At 43.8% G+C, this 21,432-nt stretch overlaps 1 protein-coding gene across 1 annotated transcript in view; it reads left to right on the top strand.

Moving 5' to 3' along the window:
• The window catches only part of CBLC (Cbl proto-oncogene C), a 59,135-nt gene that overhangs the window by 18,472 nt on the left and 19,231 nt on the right, over positions 1 to 21,432 (top strand). The window lies entirely within an intron of this gene.

Genomic DNA, 21,432 nt, shown 5'->3' with positions numbered 1-21,432 from the left:
TCTTCTCCAATGCAGGTGGAGATACCATGTTTCATTTAGTCTCACCACATTTGTATCTCGCTTTTTTTTTTTCGTTTCTGCTCTTGACATACTTTAGGTCTTGAAAAGTTTTCTTAGGGCACTTCATGAAGAAGTGTCCACTTTATTTCCCAATCTGAGACAAATTCATTCCAATGTAGAAGAAATTGTAATTTAACCCTTTGAGCTACATAGTTGGTGCCTAGATGAGAACCCTCCGGGGGGGCCACGTATCAGTCTGCGCAAAATGATCGTTTCCCATTGATAATAATGAGTAGAAACTTTACATTTATTGCCACAATCTGCGGTGCCGCAAATTGTATGCGCTGTTTATCTCATGCACTCACAAATCACTATTGAGGCGCTCTCTCTCTCTCTCTAAGGCTGGCCTCACACTAGCGAGTTTTACGGACGTATGAGCGCATAAACTACGTCCGTAAAATTCGCATAACACACGGCCCAATGATTCCCTATGTCCCAGCTCCTATCTGCCGTATATTACGCATCCGTAATATACGGTCTTGTACGGCCATAGAAAATTTAAGCATGCTGCGTTTGTCACCGTATTGCGCAAAAAAAATCGCCAATGAAAGTCTATGGGGGCGAGAAAAATACGGATTCCACACAGACCAGCAGTGTGACCTGCGAGAAATACGCAGCGGTGTTAGTGAAAAGCCGGTAATTCAATTGCCGGCTTCTCATTTCTCCTTCCCAAACCCGACATGATATGAGACATCTCATATCCCCTTTTTTTTTGCATATTCCACACTACTAATGTTAGTAGTGTGTATGTGCAAAATTTGGGCGCTGTAGCTGCTAAAATAAAGGGTTAAATTGCGGAAAAAATTGGCGTGGGCTCCCGCGCAATTTTCTCCGCCAGAGCGATAAAGCCAGTGACTGAGGGCAGATATTAATAGCCTAGAGAGGGTCCATGGTTATTGGCCCCCCCCTGGCTACAAACATCTGCCCCCAGCCACCCCAGAAAAGGCACATCTGGAAGATGCGCCTATTCTGGCACTTGGCCACTCTCTTCCCACTCCCTGTAGCGGTGGGATATGGGGTAATGAAGGGTTAATGCCACCTTGCTATTGTAAGGTGACATTAAGCCAGATTAATAATGGAGAGGCGTCAATTATGACACCTATCCATTATTAATCCAATTGTATGAAAGGGTTAACCCCTTCCCGACCTTTGACGACACGTAGGCGTCATGAAAGTCGGTGCCAATCCGACCTGTGACGCCTATGTGGCGTCATGGAATGATCGCGTCCCTGCAGATCGGGTGAAAGGGTTAACTCCAATTTCACCCGATCTGCAGGGACAGGGGGAGTGGTACTTCAGCCCAGGGGGGGGTGGCTTCACCCCCCCCCCCCCCCCGTGGCTACGATCACTCTGATTGCCTGTTGAAAGTGAAACAGCCAATCAGAGCGATTTGTAATATTTCACCTAAAAAACTGGTGAAATATTACAATCCAGCCATGGCCGATGCTGCAATATCATCGGCCATGGCTGGAAACACTTATGTGACCCCCCACCCCACCGATCGCCCCCCCAAACCACCGATCTGTGCTCCGCTCCCCTCCGTCTTGTGCTCCACTCCCACGTCCTTCTGTCCGCTCCCCCCGTGCACCTATGCCACCCCCGTGCTCCGACGCCCCCCTGTGCCTCAATCTCCCCCCCCCTTATACTTACCGAGGCTCCCGGTGTGCATCCGTCTTCTCCATGGGCGCCACCATCTTCCAAAAAGGCGGGCGCATGCGCAGTGCGCCCGCCGAATCTGCCGGCCGGCAGATTCATTGCAAGTACATTTTGATCGCTGTCATAGGTTCTATCACAGCGATCAAAATAAAATAATAATAAATAACCCCCCCCCTTTATCACCCCCATAGGTAGGGACAATAATAAAATAAAGAAAATATTTTTTTTTCTTTTTCCACTAGGGTTAGAGTTAGAACTAGGGTTAGAACTAGGGGTAGGGTTAGGGTTAGGGGTAAGGTTAGGGGTAAGGTTAGGGTTAGGGGTAGGGTTAGGGTTATGGCATGTGCACACAGTGCGGATTTGGCTGCGGATCCGCAGCGGATTGGCCGCTGCGAATTCGTAGCAGTTTTCCATCAGGTTTACAGTACCATGTACACCTATGGAAAACCAAATCCGCTGTGCCCATGGTGCGGAAAATTTCGTGCAGAAATGCTGCGTTGTATTTTCCGCAGCATGTCAATTCTTTGTGCGGATTCCGCAGCGTTTTACACCTGTTCCTCAATAGGAATCCGCAGGTGAAATCCGCACAAAAAAACACTGGAAATCCGCTGTAAATCCGTAGGTAAAACGCAGTGCCTTTTACCTGCAGATTTTTCAAAAATCGTGAGGAAAAATCTCACATGAATCCGCAACGTGGGCACATAGCCTTAGGGGTAGGGTTGGAATTAGAGTTAGGGTTGGAATTAGGGCTAGGGTTGGAAATAGTGTTAAGATTAGGCTTGTGGTTAGGGTTACGGATAGGGTTAGCGGTGTGTTGGGGTTACAGTTATGGTTAGGGTTGGGATTAGGGTTAGGGTTGGGATTAGGGTTAGGATTAGGGTTAGGGTTGGAATTAGGGTTACGGGTGTGTTGGGGTTAGGGTTGTGGTTAGGGGTGTGTTGGGGTTAGGGTTGTGATTAGGGTTATGGCTACAATTGGGATTAGGATTAGGGGTGTGTTGGGGTTAGTGTTGAAGTTAGAATTGAGGGGTTTCCACTGTTTAGGCACATCAGGGGTCTCCAAACGCAACATGGCGCCACCATTGATTCCAGCCAATCTTGCGTTCAAAAAGTCAAATGGTGCTCCCTCCCTTCCAAGCCCCGACGTGCACCCAAACAGTGGTTTACCCCCACATATGGGGTACCATCGTACTCAGGACAAACTGGGCAACAACTGTTGGGGTCCAATTTCTCCTGTTACCCTTGCAAAAATAAAAAATTACTTGCTAAAACACAGTTTTTTGAGGAAAGAACAATTATTTTTTATTTTCACGGCTCTGCGTTATAAACTTCTGTGAAGCACTTGGGGGTTGAAAGTGCTCACCACACATCTAGATAAGTACCTTGGGGGGTCTAGTTTCCAAAATGGAGTCACTTATGGGGTGTTTCTACTGTTTAGGCACATCAGGGGCTCTGCAAATGCAACGTGATGCCCGCAGACCATTCCATCAAAGTCTGCATTTCAAATGTCACTACTTCCCTTCCGAGCCCTGACGTGCGCTCAAACAGTGGTTTACCCCCACATATGGGGTACCAGCATACTCACAACAAACTGGGCAACAAATATTGGGGCCCAATTTCTCCTGTTACCCTTGTGAAAATAAAAAATTGCTTGCTAAACATCTTTTTTGAGGAAAGAAAAATGATTTTTTATTTTCACGGCTCTGCGTTATAAACTTCTGTGAAGCACTTGGGGGTTCAAAGTGCTCATCACACATCTAGATAAGTTCCCTTGGAGGTCTAGTTTCCAAAATGGAGTCACTTGTGGGGAGTTCCTACTGTTTAGGGACATCAGGGGCTCTGCAAACCCAACCTGACGCCCGCAGAGCATTCCATCAAAGTCTGCATTTCAAAACGTCACTACTTCCCTTCCGAACCCCGGCATGTGCCCAAACAGTGGTTTACCCCCACATATGGGGTATCAGCGTACTCAGGAGAAACTGTACAACAACTTTTGGGGTCCAATTTCTCCTGTTATCCTTGGGAAAATAAAAAATTGTGGGCTAAAAAATCATTTTTGAGAAAAGAAAAATTATTTTTTATTTTCTTGGCTCTGCATTATAAACTTCTGTGAAGCACTTGGGGGTTCAAAGTGCTCACCACACATCTAGATTAGTTCCTTGGGAGGTCTAGTTTCCAAAATGGGGTCACTTGTGCGGGAGCTCCAATGTTTAGGCACACAGGGGCTCTTCAAACGCGACATGGTGTCCGCTAATGATTGGAGCTAATTTTCCATTCAAAAAGCCAAATGGCATGCCTTCCCTTCCGAGCCCTGACGTGCGCCCAAACAGTGGTTTACCCCCACATATGGGGTATCATCGTACTCAGGACAAACTGGACAACAACATTTGGGGTCCAATTTCTCCTATTACCCTTGGCAAAATAAAAAATTCTGGGCTAAAAATCATTTTTGAGGAAAGAAAAATTATTTTTTTATTTTCACGGCTCTGCGTTATAAACTTCTGTGAAGCACCTGGGGGTTATAAGTGCTCACTATGCATCTAGATAAGTTCCTTGGGGGGTCTAGTTTCCAAAATGGGGTCACTTGTAGGGGAGCTCCAATGTTTAGGCACACAGGGGCTCTCCAAACGCGACATGGTGTCCGCTAACGATTGGAGCAAATTTTCCATTCAAAAAGTCAAATGGCACGCCTCCCCTTCCGAGCCTTGCCGTGCACCCAAACAGTGGTTTACCCCCACATATGAGGTATCGGCGTACTCAGGAGAAATTGCCCAACAAATTTTAGGATCCATTTTATCCTGTTGCCCATGTGAAAATAAAAGAAATTTTGTGTGAAAAAAAAGTACTTTTTCATTTTTACGGATCAATTTGTGAAGCACCTGAGGGTTTAAAGTGCTCACTATGCTTCTAGATACGTTCCTTGGGGGGTCTAGTTTCCAAAATGGGGTCACTTGTGGGGGAGCTCCAATGTTTAGGCACACAGGGGCTCTCCAAACGTGACATGGTGTCCGCTAGCGATGGAGATAATTTTTCATTCAAAAAGTCAAATGGCGCTCTTTCCCTTCCGAGCCTTACCATGTGCCCAAACAGTGGTTTACCCCCACATGTGAGGTATCGGTGTACTCAGGAGAAATTGTGCAACAAATTTTAGGATCCATTTTATCCTGTTGCCCATGTGAAAATGAAAAAATTGAGGCTAAAATATTTTTTTTGTGAAAAAAAGTACTGTTTCATTTTTACGGATCAATTTGTGAAGCACCTGGGGGTTTAAAGTGCTCATCATGCTTCTAGATAAGTTCCTTGGGGGGTCTAGTTTCCAAAATGGGGTCACTTGTGGGGGAGCTCCAATGTTTAGGCACACGGGGGCTCTCCAAACGCGACATGGTGTCCGCTAAAGATTGGAGCCAATTTTTCATTCAAAAAGTCAAATGGCGCTCCTTCCCTTCCGAGCCCTGCCGTGCGCCCAAACAGTGGTTTACCCCCACATATGAGGTATCAGCGTACTCAGGACAAATTGGACAACAACGTTCGTGGTCCAGTTTCTCCTTTTACTCTTGGGAAAATTGTTGCTAAAAGATCATTTTTGTGACTAAAAAGTTAAATGTTCATTTTTTACTTCCATGTTGCTTCTGCTGCTGTGAAACACCTGAAGGGTTAATAAACTTCTTGAATGTGGTTTTGAGCACCTTGAGGGGTGCAGTTTTAGAATGGTGTCACTTTTGGGTATTTTCAGCCATATAGAACCCTCAAACTGACTTCAAATGTGAGGTGGTCCCTTAAAAAAATGGTTTTGTAAATTTTGTTGTAAAAATGAGAAATCACTGGTCAAATTTTAACCCTTATAACTTCCTAGCAAAAAAAAAATTTGTTTCCAAAATTGTGCTGATGTAAAGTAGACATGTGGGAAATGTTATTTATTAACTATTTTGTGTCACATAACTCTCTGGTTTAACAGAATAAAAATTAAAAATGTGAAAATTGCGAAATTTTCAAAATTTTCGCCAAATTTCCATTTTTTCACAAATAAACTCAGAAATTATCGACCTAAATTTACCACTAACGTGAAGCCCAATATGTCACGAAAAAACATTCTCAGAATCGCTAGGATCCGTTGAAGCGTTCCTGAGTTATTACCTCATAAAGGGACAATGGTCAGAATTGCAAAAAACGTCAAGGTCATTAAGGCCAAAATAGGCTGGGTCATGAAGGGGTTAAAAAACACACACATTATTAAAAAGTATTTTAATGAAATAAACACACCGGTTGTTTTAATATTTTATTGCTCTCTCAATCCAGCTGAACACCCTCGCTTGGCAAAATAATAAACCCACAATATACATACCTTCGGATGACCTGTCACGTCCCACGAGGTAATCCATCTGAAGGGGTTAACTCAATTTACAGGCAGGAGCTGCGCTAAAGCACTAGCTCGTGTCTGTAATCCCTGGGGAATGAAGGAAAGCTGAGTGATCTGTACTTACATTGAGTTGCGGTGAGGCGCCCTCTGGTGGATGTTCTCATGAACTGGAGCCTTGGAAAAGTTCCCACGCTCGAGTTCATATGAGAGCATCCACTAGAGGGCGCCTCACCGCAACTCAATGTAAGTACAGATCACTCAGCTTTCCTTCATTCCCCGGGGATTACAGACACGAGCTAGTGCTTTAGCGCAGCTCCTGCCTGTAAATTGAGTTAACCACTTCAGATGGATTACCTCGTGGGACGTGACAGGTCATCCGAAGGTATGTATATTGTGGGTCTATTATTTTGCCAAGCGAGGGTGTTCAGCTGGATTGAGAGAGCAATAAAATATTAAAACAACCGGTGTGTTTATTTCATTAAAATACTTTTTAATAATGTGTGTGTGTGTTTTTTAACCCTTTCATACAATTGGATTAATAATGGATAGGTGTCATAATTGATGCCTCTCCATTATTAATCTGGCTTAATGTCACCTTACAATAGCAAGGTGGCATTAACCCTTCATTACCCCATATCCCACCGCTACAGGGAGTGGGAAGAGAGTGGCCAAGTGCCAGAATAGGCGCATCTTCCAGATGTGCCTTTTCTGGGGTGGCTGGGGGCAGATGTTTGTAGCCAGGGGGGGGCCAATAACCATGGACCCTCTCTAGGCTATCAATATCTGCCCTCAGTCACTGGCTTTACCACTCTGGCGGAGAAAATTGCGCGGAAGCCCACGCCAATTTTTTCCGCGATTTAACCCTTTATTTTAGCAGCTACAGCGCCCAAATTTTGCACATACACACTACTAACATTAGTAGTGTGGAATATGCAAAAAAAAAGGGGATATGAGATGGTTTACTGTATGTAAACCATGTCTCATATCCTGTCGGGTTTGGGAAGGAGAAATGAAAAGCCGGCAATTGAATTACCGGCTTTTCACATATATCGCGCTGAATTAAATATAAATACAAAATATATATATATGTGTCTCAATGACATATATATATATATCTATATATATAATTGTCTAAGGGTTTTTCCGTCTGTCTGTCTGTCTGTCTGTCTGTCTGTCTGTCTTTCTGTCTGTCTGTCTGTCTGTCTGTCTGTCCTGGAAATCCCGCTGTAGACCATACCTTATATGGAGTGGTCGGCGGTTTGTAGACCATACCTTATATGGAGTGGTCGGCGGTTTGTAGACCATACCTTATATGGAGTGGTCGGCGGTTTGTAGACCATACCTTATATGGAGTGGTCGGCGGTTTGTAGACCATACCTTATATGGAGTGGTCGGCGGTTTGTAGACCATACCTTATATGGAGTGGTCGGCGGTTTGTAGACCATACCTTATATGGAGTGGTCGGCGGTTTGTAGACCATACCTTATATGGAGTGGTCGGCGGTTTGTAGACCATACCTTATATGAAGTGGTTGGCGGTTTGTAGACCATACCTTATATGGAGTGGTCGACGGTTTGTCGCCAGGCCTCGACCAATCAGACACGGGCACAGTCTGCTGCGAATTCTGGAATCATCATTGTCCATATACTACGGGGACATGCATATTCTAGAATACCCGATGCGTTAGAATCGTCTAAGTCTAAGGGTTTTTCTGTCTGTCTGTCCCGTTTATTCATTCGCTGATTGGTCGAGGCCGCCTGGGCCTCGACCAATCAGCGACGGGCACAGCATGGCGACGATGATGTCATAATAGAAATCCCGCATCTCTGATTGGTCGAGGCCGCCAGGCCTCAACCAATCAGCGACGGGCACAGTATCGACGTAGATGTCATAATGGTTGCCATGGCGACGATGATGTCAAAAAGGTTGCCTCGACCAATCAGCGATGGGCACAGTCGGAATCATCATTGTCCATATACTACGGGGACATGCACATTCTAGAATACCCGATGCGTTAGAATCGGGCCACAATCTAGTATATATATATATATATATATATATTTATATATATACTGTATATATGTTTTACCGAACATTTGAGCACATAAATCCATTAGATGTCGGTTTTGCAAGCCTGCGAGAAAATATCGCAGTACGGATGCCATACGGATTACATACGGAGGATGCCATGCGCAAAATACGCTGACACACCCTGCCTACGGATGACATACGGACCACTATTTTGGGGACATTTCTGCGTATTACGGCCGTAAAAAACGGACCGTATTTTTATATGCTGAGTGTGAGGCCGGCCTAAGAAGTGCTTCAGCAGCTGCAGCAGATCTCATCTATTTCTATGTCCCTTCTTAGTGAGAAGGATGAAAGAATTTCAGTTGAACAGTGGATAAGAATCTCTCCCCATAATTGCTGGAAAAGAGGTTCCGCAGCAGCCTATGTGTGTATTAAACAGAACATACTGTATACCCCTTTATTATGGATTAATGGAATGTCATGGCCTTTGGAAGTGTACTCAGTCCATGTTGCAGTCCTATATAAAAAAACAGATACGTTATCTGTTTTTTTTTTACATAGGACTGCTACAAGGATTGAGATAACAAACACATTGTTATATCGCTATGGATTCTGCCAAGTGACAATCTCATATCTTCCCCATGTCATCTCTGCTACATCTGTAGCTTAATAATGGTTTAATGCAGAAACTTTATAGACCAGTCTCCTCATGTGTGGCCACATGACAAAGGAGCTGGCTGACTGCTCATTTCACTAGCGAAGCCAGCCCCCTTCTCTGTCTGTACATTGGCTGTGTCAGGGGAAAGGGGCTGGCTTGGCCAGTGAAATAGGCAGTTACACAGCCCTTTTTATCATATGTCAACACACAGGGATGGGGGGACAAGCTCTCTCCTGTGCCAAAACTGGAAGTGTAGCTGCGGGTACCTAAGGCCAGTGAATAGGGGGCATAGGAGCTGCTCCCACACCATAGCCAAGTGCTGCTCCATTGATTCTGGATCAGTTTATCTTTTTCTTCTGTGCCCCTCCATTCCAAAGTTATACCCCCTGGTAATAATGATGAAAATATTCATGGGCGTGGCCATTTTGATTGACCAGCCTCCAAGGAACAAAAGCAAACGTCCACAGAGAAGTCCAGTTGGTTGAAAAGAAAATTGTATTTGAAGTGAGCATAACTTTGTAACACAGAGGCACTGAAGAAAAAGAAAAATTGATCCAGAACCAATGTATCAGTGGCAAATGGAGGAGGTACTAGTCTAATTATTTTTTTAAATCCAGTGAAAGGTCACCTTTAAATGCAGAAGTTAAATTCAAACTGTGGCATTTACGTGGAATGATTCCATGATGTGACCTTTGTGGCAGCCATCCCCACCCAACATCTCTAGTCTCCCCTGTGACGCAATTGCAGTTTGAAGTCCCCTAAGGGAACTTAAAAAAAGAAAGTAAAAGCGTACAAAAATATTTTTAAAAATTTAAAAATTGAGTTAGCCCTTCCATCTACCAGTTAAAAATAAAGAAATGAAAATTAAATATATATCTTGATATTATCACATCCGTAACATCTCCCAGCTATGAAAATATAAAATGTATCCCATATGGTAAAGGTTGTAAAGAGGGGAAGAAAAACTCCAGAATTGCCTTTTTTTCATGCTCATCACCTACCCCAAAATTAAAAATGATGAAAATTTCATATGTATCCCAAAATGTTATCAATAAAAATGTCAGCTCGACAGGCAAAAAAAGAAAAAAAAACAAGCCGTCACTCAGCACTGCTAAATAAAAAAATTACACATTTCAGAAAATGGCAAGACAAGCTAAGAAAAAAAGTACAGGTCTCAGATTATGGGGGTCACAAACCAAATTTTTCTTCTTTTTTTTTTAAACAAACTTTTAGAATTATTTTTCACCAATCAAAAATAATCTGTGCAAGTTTGGCATCACCATAATCGTCCTGAACTGAGTAATCGCATTGGTGGGTCATTTTTACTCCACGATTAATGCCGTAAAAACAAAAAGCAAAAAACAATTTTCGAACTGAGATATTATTTTTACCATTTCATTTCACTTGGATTTCTTTTAGTTAACATTATATGTTTAAAACTGAGACTCATCTTGCAAAATACAAGCATTTATAGTAGATAAAGTAGCGATTCTTAAAAGAATGGAAAGAAAAAACATGGAAGCAAAAAAATAAAAAAAAATGTGCCCAACGAACAAGGGGTTAAAATGTATTGGATCAATTTTCTCACCGGCATACATTCGTTCTAAATCCTGGCTCGATCATCTTGACTTTCCAGATTTTCCAGTGTTTGCTATAGTTGTCTACTCGCTGTGTTACATACCTAGCATTCCTCTTCAGTGGTTTTTCATGTTTTGCTGTAGTATTTGCTCACTGTCGTAAGGGTGAATGAGACCATTTGATGTAATGGGATTAAAGGGCATAAACCTTCATATGTGAACCTCACCTAATTATCAAAGTCCAACCACAAAGACCACAATGACAATGAGAATGACAATGTCCCCATGACATAATTTTCTATATTAATACACTAGATGACCAGACGTGAACTCATGGGATGGTAACAATGACGCAAGACAGGTACATTTACATTTGAATTATGATGAATGAGAATTGTTTTATTGTGTGTAAAGTAAACAACTACCAGCTCGAAACCATCAACAAGTTGCTGTTGACTGACGCTTTGTTTTCTGTATACAAACAGTATTGAACAAAAATTTGGAGACATCTGAACATGCAATGGTATTCCTTGTTCTTTTTAGAATGTGCACATTATACATTCAGACTGAAGGCAGCAAAATCACGAAGGAATTAATGAACAGGTCACCAAGTATAGAGATCATTTACAGAATCACCAGCCATCAGAAAGTGTTTACAACCCTTGGCTGTGTTTTGCAGAAGCAGGGCTGGTACAACTGTTGTAAGTCAAAATATGGCAAAACCCATTCAACTAAGTAAAGAGAAATGTGAGTCCATCATTTCTTTAAGATATGAGGATCAATTCATCTTGAAAATGGCTACAACCTTGAAGATATCCTCAAGTGTAATCATGAAAATCATTAAATGCTATGATGAAACTGCCTCGGATGAAGAGGTTTCCAGGAAAGAAATCTAAAAAATAATCTCTGCTGCAGAGGATAAGTTCATCAAAGTAATCAGACTCACAAACAGCAAATTTCAACAGTCTCAACATCACCTTTTCATAGGATAACGCGAAGAGCTAGCACTCTTGGTTGATTTGTTGCAACAAAGCCACCACTGAAGACCACAAGCAAGAAGTCTTGGTTGGGCCAGGCAATACAAAGACTGGATATGAGATCAGTGGAAATCTGAGCTGAAGTCTGATGAGTCAGAATGTGTCAATGTACATATAATTTATACAAATTAACATGTCCAAATGTGAGCAAATGGCTTCTACATGTCTGATGCCCACCATGAAACATGACGTAGGAAGTGTGATAGTGTGGCAGTGCTTTGCTGGTGACACTGTTGGTGATTTATTCTACATTCATGGCATACTTACCCAGCATGGTCACCAAAAAATTCTGTGATGATTGCCGCCACATTTGGTGTAGACTTAGTGAGATCATTATTTGTGTTGCAATAGGACAATGACCCAAAACACCTCTAGGTTCTGTAAGGGTTATGTGACCAAGAAGGAGAGCGATAGAGACTGCATGAGATGACATGGCCTCAACAATCATCAAACCTCAAGTCAATTGAGATGCTTCTGGATGAGTTGGATACAGAGTGAAGGCAAAGCAGCCAACAAGTCCTCAGCACCTTCAAGACTGGGGGAAGCCATTCCAGATAACGACCTGATGAAGTTGCTGGAGAGAAGGGGGTGTACACCTGGCATCAGAGTAGAAGAAGGGTACTGCGAGGAATCTAAGGTGTAACCCATATTCTGGATTGTTTCACACGTTTCTTTACTTCTTGTTTCCATATTTGCTTCTTTGTGGTTTTACCTTTAGTTTGAATCTACAATGTGCACATCCCAATAAAAACAAGAACATTACATTAACAGGTGCCTCCAAACTTTTGACTGCTACTTTACTTTATACATTGAGTGGTTACTTACCGCCGACCTGCCGGGAATAGTCTGTGACTCTGATTGTCTCAATACTTTCATATGTTTCCATTGTTAATTATGGAACAAAAGCCATAACAAAATAGAAAAAAAAAAGTTATAATAGAATGAGCCAAAGCAACTATCCTGCTTGCTGACAGTTTCCAGGTAGCATTTGTTTTCTATTATGTAGAGAGTAAACACATTATACAAAAGGGAAAACAGCGAAAACATTGAAGTAAATGTATAAAACACATGGCAAATTTTCCATTCCCTGATTTTATTAGCTAGATTTATTATTCCAAATGGTGATTATGGAAGGAAATAACACACTTGGGGACAGAACCGAAAAAAGTGTCTGGGGCAACAGTCGCCTTAGGGTTGTCACTGTGATGTGAGCACTTCGGCTGTCTTCTTGCTGTGAGGGCAAAGCTATCTTAATGGGACTGATAATGTAATAAGAACTAGTGGTTGTCACTGTCATGATCTGGGCCTGCTAGGCCTCAAAACAAAAACCTGTCTTGGTTACCTATAGCAACCAATCAGAGCTCAGCTTTCATTTTGCCAGAGCTGTTTATGAAATGAAAGCTGACCTTTGATTGGTTGCTATTGGAAACAAATACTATTCATTTGTTGGACATTTTTGATAAATTAGGCCCATTTTTTGTAGCCTATAGGGATACTGGGGTCGGCACTGTTTGGGGGGCACTGTGATTATGCTTATTTTTGCTCAAAATAGTTGACTAATTCGTGCTGTCCAGCTCTGTTTGCTCCAATTTAATCTTTTAGATGCTGCTGTCAGTTGTGTACCCTTAACAGGCTGAACATGGTGGGGATAGCGTCCCACCCAATACCCATTGACTTCAGCAACAGGATGGCATGGTGACGATGGCATTGTCATCACAGGCCCTATTAAAGGCCTCTGTGTCTGCCATGTTTGTTCACTTTTAAAGGCCAAAGTCACAGACTCGTAATTTTATATTATACTGCAATATAACAATTACAGGGATCAATGAAAATTTTTTTAAAAAAAGCAACATAAAATAATATAAAACTCATGTCACCTCCACCTTTTCCCAAAACCCAAATAAGATCTAAAAAATAAAAAATAAAAACATATTTGGTATTGCGGAGTGAGTGAGTGACTGAATTAATCAAATTTAACATAATATTTACCCAACATGGGTAAAAAAAATGGAGTTGATGCTTCATGGTTATTTTGCCTCCCAAAGAAAGTAAATAAAAAGAGATCAAAAAGTCTTTTGGACCCCAAAATGTTAGCAATAAAATCTATAGCTTGTATAAGCATTGATACAACTCTATCAACCGAATGTCCGCCAAGTGATCGCACAAATCTGTAGCCAGCACTATTGTAGTTTTAGCTGACTTTAATATGGGGGCATAATGGCTGTTTTATGGGTGTGCTGTCTATTAAAATGGATGCATAGTCTTTATTTTATAGTGCATTATTGTAAGGATTTTCACAGCGCACTACTTCATCCCGCCAGCAGGGATAAGGGGCGCTATTGTTGATGAGTTTATCAAATACAGTCCTCTATGGACATTTTGTAGGACATGAAATCATTTGCTATACATAGTTGTAGTGTTTATTGGTGGGTTTGGCTGAAGGAACCAATCTGTAGAAGTGTAGGTGGCGAATATTCTACTAGTTAGTTTGGAATGCATTACATGACATTTCTAGTGCATTGATGAAAGTCATTGTAAAACATTGGAGGCGCTGGAAAAAAGGAAGACGTGGTCCCTAACAGCTGTCACAAAAGTACAACTCCCAGCATGCCCTGAAATCTGCAAGCTGACTCCTATACCTATTACTAATACAATCTCATTCTGCTATTTTTAGTCCATCTAAGGCACTGTAACCTAAAATCATTTGTTTGCACTATATATACTTCAGTGTTGCAGCATACAGTAAAAATCATGGTATCTTATGAAGCTTAGCTTATACAGTATATAAATGGGCTTCACCAGAGCACCAAGTTGGACCTTGATAAATGATCTAATTAAAGGAACTGAAAGTAAACTAATCAAATTTTCAAGCAATGCAAAGCTAGGAGGGATAGCTAACACTAAGGGTATGTGCACACGTTCGGATTTCTTGCAGAAATTTCCTGAAGAAAACCGGAAATTTTCTGCAAGAAATCCGCATATTTTTTTTTGCGTTTTTTTTCCGTTTTTTTCGCGTTTTTTTTAGCATTCTGCAAGCGTAATTAGCTTGCAGAATGCTAAAGTTTTCCAAGCGATCTGTAGCATCGCTTGGAAAACTGACTGACAAGTTGGTCACACTTGTCAAACATAGTGTTTGACAAGTGTGACCAACTTTTTACTATAGATGCTGCTTATGCAGCATCAATAGTAAAAGATAGAATGTTTAAAAATAATAAAAAAAATAAAAAAATGGTTATACTCACCTGCAGACAGCCAATCTGCTCAGCGGCGTCCGTTCCTATAGATGGTGTGTGCGCGCAGGACCTTCCATGACGTCGCGGTCACGTGAGCGGTCACATGACCGGTCTCGCGACCAATCACAGGACTGCACCTTCACCGCACACCAGCTATAGGAACCGAAGCGGCAGCATGCACCTGAGAGGCGGGAAGACATCGAAGGTGAGTATATCACTATTTTTTATTTTAATTCTTTTTTTTTTACCAGTTATATGGTGCCCAGTCCGTGGAGGAGAGTCTCCTCTCCTCCACCCTGGGTACCAACCGCACATAATCTGCTTACTTCCCGCATGGTGTGCACAGCCCTGTGCGGGAAGTATACAGATCAATGCACTCCTAGGTTTGCGGAACCCCCGCAATTCCACATTTTTAATGAACATGTTGCTTTTTTTTCCGCGATGCGATTTTTTCGCGGAAAAAAATGCAACATTTGCACAAGAAATGCGGAATACACTGTAAATAATAGGAGGCATATGTTAGCGTTTTTTTCGCGTTTTTATCACGTTTTTATAGCGAAAAAAATGCGAAAAATACTGAACGTGTGCACATGGCCTAAAGAAGACAGAGAAAGGATTCAGAAGGACCTAGATAAGCTTGAACAATGAGCAGTGACTAATAGAATGGCATTTAACAGGGAGAAATGCAAGATTCTACATCTGGGCAAGAAAAGCAAAAATTACTTCTACCAGTAGCGTAGCTACTGGGGGGGCAGAGGGGGCCATCGCCCCGGGCCCTGTCACATGAAGGGGCCCACCGGGAGCCAGGGCCACTTCTGTGACGAGGCAGAACACCGCATAGGAGGAGAGCAGTATAATGTCTGCTCCCATCTGACGGAGACTCTGCACGCTATCAGCACAGTGGCCGGCTGCACCGCTGCAGTCTCCCTCCTGCAGTGAATGGTTTCGCCCGTCTGACCTGATCATGAAGCTTTTCCCGCTGCAGTTTTTCTTCACTCTGCACGCTGGGTTTGGCTCAGGCACGCTGGGTCCTAGTGCCCACATCTTGCATTTCAACACTTCCTGCTCCTGCCTGCAGTGCAAACTTTATCAGTAGTGGGGATGGGACTTATTAGGAATAGGTTTATTAAATTCAGGTATATCAGTGTGAGACCGTTGGGGCATTGTGGGGGCGGAAAGTGAGTGAGGGGGGGACAGGGCACTGAGGGTGAATGTGAGACCATGGGGGTATTGTGGGGGAGGGGAGACAGGACACTGGAGGGTGAATGTAAGACCATTTGGGGGTTGTGAGGGCTGAAGACGGGTGAGGTGGGACAGGGCACTGAGGGGTGGATGTGAGATGATGGGGGTATTGAGGCTGAAGTGGGGGAGGGGGGACAGGTCACTGGGGGCTGAATATTATAATGTTTAGTTCTGATATTATATGTACTCCATCATGTAATATTTGCTGTCTGGAGAGGCTGGAGATGGGGGGGGGGGGGGGTAGGGGGCTCTTGATACGTACCACCTGGGTATTTTATGAGTATTAGTATAAGGAGCCCGCATACAGTAACCAAGAGCTGCATCACATTTACAGCACCACTCCAGTATTATTTTTTACTTCATTGCTGGAGTGGTGCTGAACATCCACGTCCCCTGTCTGATACTCACCTTCTGGCGTTTTCATCTAGTCTCCGCTCGGCTCTGTCTCCTGCAGTTTGTGGCCTGTCCGAGGCTCCAGAGTTTCATGAAGCAGCGCAGAGGTCACTAATCAATGTGAGTCTATGGGAGCCTTGTTCTGCCCTCTTTCTCACTCTCAGGCTATGTGCACACGGTGTGGATTAGCCGCTGCGGATTCGCAGCAGTTTTACATCTGGTTTACAATGCCATGTAAACCTATGGAAAACCAAATCCGCAGTGCACATGGTGCGGAAAATACCGCGCGGAAACGCTGCGTTGTATTTTCCACAGCATGTCAATTATTTTTGCAGATTCCGCACCGTTTTACACCTGCTCCTGTATAGGATTCCGCAGGTGGTAAAACGCAGGTGAAATCTGCACAAAAAACACAGGAAATCCGCGGTGAATCCGCAACAAGTGCACATAACCTCACATTGAGCGCTTGTGACATAGCTTCTAACTTCTGGCCTGTCAGAAGCTGCGCTCACAAGTTTGAGCAGCGGCACTGCAGCAGTGCCATAAAATAGTGAATACGCCGGAGGATGAGTAAATGACCAGGGCATCCAAACCATGACAGGGAGCTGTGAGTCCATCATACTGTGTATACGGGAGCTGCGGGCCCATCATACTATGTATAAGGGAGCTGCGGGTCCATCATACTGTGTATAAGGGAGCTGCGGGCCCATCATACTGTGTATACGGGAGCTGCGGGCCCATCATACTGTGTATACGGGAGCTATGGGCCCATCATACTGTGTATACGGGAGCTGCGGGCCCATCATACTGTGTATAAGGGAGCTGCGGGCCCATCATACTGTGTATAAGGGAGCTGCGGGTCCATCATACTGTGTATACGGGAGCTGCGGGCCCATCATACTGTGTATAAGGGAGCTGCGGGCCCATCATACTGTGTACAAGGGAGCTGCGGGCCCATCATACTGTGTATAAGGGAGCTGCGGGCCCATCATACTGTGTATACGGGAGCTGCGGGCCCATCATACTGTGTATACGGGAGCTGCGGGCCCATCATACTGTGTATACGGGAGCTGTGGGCCCATCATACTGTGTTTATGGGAGCTGCGGGCCCATCATATTGTGTATAAGGGAGCTGCGGGTCCATCATACTGTGTATAAGGGAGCTGCGGGCTCATCATACTGTGTATACAGGAGCTGCGGGCCAATCATTCTGTGTATAAGGGAGCTGCAGGCCCATCATACTGTATATAAGGGAGCTGCGGGCCTATCATACTGTATATAAGGGAGCTGCGGGCCAATCATACTGTGTATAAGGGAGCTGCGGGTCCATCATACTGTGTATAAGGGAGCTGCGGGCCCATCATACTGTGTATACAGGAGCTGCGGGCCAATCATTCTGTGTATAAGGGAGCTGCGGGCCCATCATACTGTGTATAAGGGAGCTGCGGGCCCATCATACTGTATATGAGGGAGCTGCGGGCCCATCATACTGTATATAAGGGAGCTGCGGGCCAATCATACTGTGTATAAGGGAGCTGCGGGCCCATCATACTGTATATAAGGGAGCTGCGGGCCCATCATACTGTATATAAGGGAGCTGCGGGCCAATCATACTGTGTATAAGGGAGCTGCGGGCCCATCATACTGTATATAAGGGAGCTGCGGGCCCATCATACTGTATATAAGGGAGCTGCGGGCCAATCATACTGTGTATAAGGGAGCTGCGGGCCCATCATACTGTATATAAGGGAGCTGCGGGCCCATCATACTGTGTATAAGGAAGCTGTGGGCCCATCATACTGTGTACAGGGGAACTGTGAGGGACATCATACTGTTTGACGGGAGCTGCAGGCCCATCATACTGTGTATAAGGAAGCTGCGGGCCCATCATACTGTGTACAGGGGAACTGTGAGGGACATTATACTGTTTGACGGAAGCTGCAGGCTCATCATACTGTTTATAAGGAAGCTGTGGACCCACCATACTGTGTATAGGGAACAGTGAAGGCATATTGTGCATATGGGAGCTGTTGGCCCATTACACTGTATATAGGAGAGCTCTGGGGGGCATTATACTTTCTATAGTGGAGTTCTGTCAGCATTATACTGTGTATAGGGGAGCATTGGGCTCATACTATCTATAGGGGAGCAGTGGGAACATCATACGGTGTATAGGGGAGCAGTGGGAACATCATACGGTGTATAGGGGAGTTCTAGAATCATCATACTGTGTATAGGGGAGCTGTGGGGGCCTTAGACTGTGTATAGGGGAGCTTTAAGCTCACCATACTGTGTATAATGGAGCAGTACTTGGGGGAACTTAGGGGACATTATTAAATGTTAAGTGGGCACTTAAGCATTATTGTTATAGGGGCACTCAGAGTATTGTGACCATCAAAGTTGCATATGGTCACAATATGGTGGTAAAGTCAATGTTCGTTTTTGTATATAGATTTATTTTCAATAACAGTAGGGTCATATTCTGAGGTTCCCCTATATTCACATTTAGAGTGCGCAACCGTAGCTGTAATCAGGGTTAGCTGGTTAGGGGCCCACTCAGATGTTTCGCCCCCCCCTAAATTGAAACCCTAGCTACACCTCTGACTTCTACAGAATGGAATGAATAGAACTAAGCAACAGCACATGTGAAAAAGACTTGGGTATACTAATACATCACATACAACACATGAGTCAACAGTGTGATGCAGCTATCGCCCAATATCACTGCTCCCATTCGCTTCCAAACTCCTGGAGCAGCACGTCCACTCTGAACTTTCCTCCCACCTCTCATCTAACTTGCTCTTTGACAATCTACAATTTGGTTTCTGTCCCCATCACTCAACTGAGACAGCCCTGACCAAAATCACTAACAACCTACTTACCGCCAAAGCTAATGGACAATACTCTGTACTCCTCCTTCTAGACCTGTCCTCTGCTTTCGACACAGTTGACCACTACCTCCTACTACAGATCCTCTCCTCCTTTGGCATCAAAGACCTCGCCCTATCCTGGATCTCCTTGTACCTTTCCAACCGCACATTCAGCGTCTCCCACTCCAACACTACCTCCTCATCCCACCCTCTCTCTGTTGGAGTCCCCCAAGGCTCTGTTGTAGGACCCCTGCTCTTCTCAATCTATACACTTGGCTTGGGACAACTCAGAAAGTCCCATGGATTCCAGTACCACCTCTATGCTGATGACACTCAGATCTACCTCTCTGGCCCAGCCGTCACCGCTCTGCTGTCCAGAATCCCAGAGTGCCTATCAGCCATATCCTCCTTCTTCTCCTCTCGCTTCCTCAAACTCAATGTGGACAAATCCGAACTCATCATCTTTCCTCCATCCCATAGATCTTCCTTACCTGACCTATCGCAATCAATGACATCATGCTTTCCCTCGTACCGGAAGTCCGCTGCCTCGGAGTAACCTTCGACTCTGCCCTGTCCTTCAAACCGCACATCCAAGCTCTTTCCACCTCCTGCTGCCTCCAGCTCAAAAATATCTCCAGAATTAGTTCTTTCCTCAACCGTCAATCTACTAAAATGCTTGTTCAATCCCTCATCATCTCCCGCCTTGACTACTGCAACATCCCCTCTGTGGCCTCCCTGCTAACACCCTTGCACCTCTCCAGTCCATCCTTAACTCTGCTGCCCGACTAATTCATCTCTCTCCTCGCTACTCCTCTGCTTCCCCCCTCTGCAAATCTCTTCACTGGCTCCCATTCCCTCAGCGTATCTAGTTCAAATTACTAACACTGACCTACAAAGCCAACCATAACCTGTCTCCTCCATATATCTCTGAACTACTCTCCAGATATCTTCCCTCACGTAATCTCTGGTCCTCCCAAGACCTCCTTCTCTCCTCCACACTTATTCGCTCCTCATCCAATCGCCTCCAAGACTTCTCACGAATATCCCCCATCCTCTGAAATTCTTTGCCCCAACACATCCGACTATCAACCACATTCGGATCCTTCAGACGGAACCTGAAAACCTATCTCTTCAGGAAAGCCTACAGCCTGCACTGACCCCGCTGCCTCCTCATCACTACCGAAGCTACCGCCTCACCAACACCGGAGCTCCTGCAACCCTCAACCTACTGTCTCCTTCCCCATAATCCTGAAGAATGTAAGCCCGCAAGGGCAGGGTCCTCGCCCCTCTGTATCAGTCTGTCATTGTTAGTTTGCTTACTGTAAGTGATATCTGTAATTTGTATGTAACCCCTTCTCATGTGCAGCACCATGGAATCAATAGTGCTATATATATAAATAAGTAATAATAATAATAATGCAGTAAAAAAAGTCAAATACAGTTCTATTTTGTATTAAGAGAAACATAGAGTCTAGATCACATGAAGTAGTTATCCCCCTCTACTCCTCCTTAGTCTGGCCTCCTGTGTCCAGTTCTGGGCACAACATATTAAAAAATACATTTCTTTTAAGAAATGCAAGAGCGCACTAGGGTCTAATCCAGGTTAAAAGTTTGATGAATGAAAGGTGAAACAGCTCACCTTATAAGGTTGTGTGAGACACAACACTTAATAGAGCCTAAAAAACAGATGCAGCAACTTCCATATAAAAAAAAGTAACCGGATTGTCGACACGTTTTACTCCACAGTCTCCTTCCTCAGGACAACTATCCAAAAATTGGCTAATTTTGTATGATTGTCCTGAGGAAGGAGTTGGTGGACTCTGAAACACGTCAACAATAAACCTGCAATTTTATCTGTTATATCTCGTGTCATAATTCCCATGGTCAGTCTCCTGGCTAAGGTTCCGTAAAGAAAAGAAAAGTGTTAATATCTCAAGAACGTCTGCAAAGTTTAATTTTCAGTCAATTGCAAAAGTGCTTGCTTGTTTTTACAAGTACCATCGCAAAAAAAAACCAATCTACAAAGATGGAAATAAACCTTTAAGGGATCTGTTTCTAGCGTCTTGTTCATAGTCTTGTGGTGTCCATACCTTGATGGATCGAGCTTTTTAGGGACACATGGGGAAACAATATAATATTAGGCAGGTAGGTATAATGTATAACTGACCTGTGTACAGAGACTAGACAGGTGTCTAAATCAGCATACCTATAGGAAGAATGTGTCAAACTGCGGAAAATGTGATCTTCCTGATTAATCTGGTTTCGCTCTATGTCTAGAACATTTGTTGAACCTTCAGTCACGTTATTACAGTAGTTTTT

Source organism: Ranitomeya variabilis, chromosome 4, assembly GCF_051348905.1.
Source record: "Ranitomeya variabilis isolate aRanVar5 chromosome 4, aRanVar5.hap1, whole genome shotgun sequence".
NCBI lineage: Eukaryota > Metazoa > Chordata > Amphibia > Anura > Dendrobatidae > Ranitomeya > Ranitomeya variabilis.
Note: the sequence above shows the minus strand (reverse complement) of the source record. Positions and strands in the feature narration are given on the sequence as shown.